This window comes from Limulus polyphemus, unplaced genomic scaffold, assembly GCF_000517525.1.
Source record: "Limulus polyphemus unplaced genomic scaffold, Limulus_polyphemus-2.1.2 Scaffold3604, whole genome shotgun sequence".
NCBI classification, from domain to species: domain Eukaryota; kingdom Metazoa; phylum Arthropoda; class Merostomata; order Xiphosura; family Limulidae; genus Limulus; species Limulus polyphemus.
The window spans coordinates 107,448-111,556 of NW_013669214.1; the positions used below are offsets into that span (position 1 = coordinate 107,448).

At 36.1% G+C, this 4,109-nt stretch overlaps 1 protein-coding gene across 2 annotated transcripts in view; it reads left to right on the top strand.

Annotated features, from left to right (window-relative positions):
* Positions 1 to 4,109, top strand: part of LOC106469668 — a 50,423-nt gene that overhangs the window by 45,217 nt on the left and 1,097 nt on the right. The gene's annotated exons all lie outside the window — the stretch shown is intronic.

Genomic DNA, 4,109 nt, shown 5'->3' on the forward strand with positions numbered 1-4,109 from the left:
TTGTTACTTGTTTTGATGGTTTAATTCATTATTACGTGTTTTGATGGTTTACTCCATTGTTACTTGTTTTGATGGTTTAATTCATTATTACGTGCTTTGATGGTTTACTCCATTGTTACGTGTTTTGATGGTTTACTCCATTGTTACTTGTTTTGATGGTTTACTTCATTATTACGTGTTTTGATGGTTTACTCCATTGTTACTTGTTTTGATGGTTTACTTCATTCTTACGTGTTTTGATGGTTTACTTCATTCATACGTGCTTTGATGGTTTTCTCCATTGTTACGTGTTTTGATGGTTTACTTCATTATTACGTGCTTTGATGGTTTACTTCATTATTACGTGTTTTGATGGTTTACTTCATTCTTACGTGTTTTGATGGTTTACCCCCCGAGCCCCCAGCTTCTTTTAGGTCGCTAAATTAGCTAACAACAATGGTTAAGGACCCCCTTGTTTGCTCCAGAGGCCCCATGAGGTCCAGTTGCGCCACCGCGCGGAGTTTGATACAAAGTTCAAGTTTAATGTCCATCAGGCGGCGCTTTCTTGTATGTTTGAACACAAGGTTATCAGTTCTCTATATCAGCAACGACTGATAAAATGGTGCTAGAGTTTAATAATGAAGTTGAATTTTGTTTGTGTTCATTCAGTGCAGCAACAATGAAGTAAACTATCAAAGCACGTAACAATGAAATAAACCATCAAAACAAGTAACAATGGAGTAAACCACCAAAACACGTATGAATGAAGTAAACCATCAAAACACGTAACAATGGAGTAAACCATCAAAGCACGTATGAATGAAGTAAACCATCAAAACACGTAAGAATGAACTACTTATCTTACTGGTTGTATCAAGCCCATCCACCTACTTATCTTACTGGTTGTATCAAGCCCATTACACCACTGACTGCGGATGTTGCAAGCCATAAGAATTTCTCGTCGATACGTTGTCGGGTTGCTGAGATAACCGGGTTTAACCAGCAAACACTTCTCTTTTAAAGCATATTATCAGCCGTTTCATGTGATTCTTAACGATAAGAATCTTTTGACATGTGTGGTTTATTCATTTGGCAAATTTCGAATTTCAATCACATATCTTGGTTACTATGTCGACGACATTTGGTGATATTAATAAATCTATAAGGCCTAGACAAATTGTGCAGTGGTAGGCAGTAGAAAACTGCCTATCTATCTTTCTCATCAAATCTCGATAAGTCCTATTAAAGTAGCGACAATTTGAGCTTTTATTAAAGGCGCGCGGTCAAGTATTTGAAGCTGCGTGCACGAGTGTTTAGGGTACAAATAACATGTATGTGTTTCTAGAGTGCGCCAACACTACCGTGAAGTACAACGAAGCGATAGTCTCTCCTGCCTTTTCTACACGCACCTACATGTACCGAAGAAGCAACTTGGCATTATTCGTATCGGAAATCCATACATACCAGCATCTCGTGTTATGGGCGGAGAAGTTTAGGGCTAAATGGACTAGCCGTCTTGGTTCAATAACAACCTTCAGATATATCAGAACATTACGTTTCTGCATGTTAATAATACCCAGCTTGATATCACTACTAATCTAGATATGGTATATTTGTATAACGTAAAATGACCTTATCTCTAAAATTGCAAACAGGCTATTTATGTGTTACAGCATAGGTTGATTTATAGAAATTTAGTTAACTTTTTTTTTATTTGTCTCCACAGTTATAAAACAAGGTATCTATACGGTTTAACATAGGTTGACTTGTACAATGGCGGTTAGCTACTTTCTTTATTAAAACGTGAAAAAAATGTTTTCATTACTCGAAAATATGTTTCTTCAAATATCTGTCAGTTTTTTTGATAATTATTCTTTCAAACTCACTTTATCTATGATATACGACGAGATTGATAACAGTAAATACATAAGTACATTTACCCATTAACAACATAAAAAAAGAATGAAATTTAAGCTACAAAAATCGACACTAAAACGTTTCTTTTCCTGATTCTGTCAAGATTAGCGAGGGAAATTAAGCGTGTAAAGAGCGGATGTTTTTAATAACTATGTTATCCCAAGTGTTATCTAACGCGTGTTATACTAAAGAAAAGATGTAAAAAAGAAACCAGGATAATGAATTGTCTAGTTTCAAAAGTGGAAAGCTCAATTTCTTCAGCTACGTATCAACAGTTTAACTCCACTTATGGTTGGTATTCCCAGGTATTCGAACGTTTATCTCACATGTGCGCAAACTCGCCAGACAGAGTTTGCCATCTGAATTTAGTTGTAGAGACTTTAAAGGAAGAACGAGACACCGAATGTTGAACAATAAACAGAATTTAAAGTTTACGAATTCTTTCGTCAATTGCGTCTAAAAGAGAGCGCACTAGAAGATAAACACATCAGAGTGACATAGTTCATGAAATTAACTGCAAAAATAGCCAAATCAGCTGTAACTGAATGTTGAAAATAAGGGAAAATTCAATTTCAAATGACATTATACGATTCTTAAGAAACGAAAGTTTGTTTGTTTCTGTTTGAATTTCTGCGTAAGCCGTCCTTAATTTTGAAGTGATAGACTAGAGGGAAGGCAGCTAGTCAACACCATCCACTATCAACTATTGGGTTACTCTAATCGACTTGTGAGATTAACCGTAACATTATAAGACCCCAACAGCTGAAATGACGAGCATGTTCGGAGGTGGGATTTGAACCCACCACCCACGGGTTGCAAGTCGAGCACCATAACTACTAAGCCTAACCATACCTCGATAAATGAAATCTTTAGGTTAATTGGTTTGTCGCTTCAAAGAACTAAAGCAAAAAATTCGCATAAAACAATAACTAGCCTGATCAACAACAAAGATAGAAAAGTACTGAAATCAATAAATTTTGAAATACAAAATAAACAATAGCGACTAATTCAACTTAACTTAACCTAGAGGTAGGTCTAAACTGCACGTAACCCTTTCTATCAAAGTATAATCCATTGTGTTCACCACAGTTCCAACGAATATTGATTCCAGGACAACAATTACCAAAATTACATACAAGTCTATACACAATACACAGCAGCAATATCCACAATAAATACAGAATAGAAAAACGTTAAAATACGGTAATATTGATTCCAGGACAACAATTACAAAAATTACATACAAGTCTATACACAATACACAGCAGCAATATCCACAATAAATACAGAATAGAAAAACGTTAAAATACGGTAATGTTTTTTGTTTGAAGTTAAACACAAAGCTACACAATGGGCTATCTGTGCTCTGCCCACCACGGGTATCGAAACCCGGTTTCTAGCGTTGTAACTTCGCAGACATACCCGCTGTGCCACTGGGGGGGGGGGGGCTACGGTAATGTACAATAACTCTTCAAACCAGAAATTAAAAACATTTGAAACTACTAATTTTTTTATCATTTTGTAACTAGAAAGAGATGTATCTTTATTGACGTATTTTTTCCAAATTTATTTGTGCAGATATTCCGTAACTAGTCAATGTTCTTGTGAACAGGATGTAAATAATTGTAAATGTGATTTTTTAATACTAGCCTCGAACTAAGGTGACATGCCACAGTAACCATTCCACAGAGTTATACTCACGTGGCCAGGCTTCTGAATTATAATTATTCTTGGATGTTTATAATCCCCAAGTGAATGGGTGGTGTAAGATTTTGTACAAGTTCGTATAAATATGTATAACGAGAATGATCACTGACATAGGTAACCAAGAAGTGTGAGACACTGCAGATAGCCTTTGGTCTAACTTAAAATTATAGCATAGAGACATTGCTTCTGTCTCTTTCCTGGAAAAGATACACAATCCTGCAGCCTCTTGTCGTGTGAAGATGTAATACGCCACAGATCCAACAAGTGGAAAAGTTAACTCGGAATTTGGAAACCGACCAGTGTGATATAGAAAGCTCTCCATCATATCTGATTTTTCATGTAATAAATAGATGTCTCTGTTCGTTGTTTTACCCTTATGTTTGAAATCATCTTTTGTTTTCCCTGCTCATATTACTCTCGTAGGCAAGTATTTCCGAACTCCCCCATTTGTGGACTTAACTCCTACCTGTTGGTTACAGTTCTAGTTCTCTTCTTGTTGTGCCCGG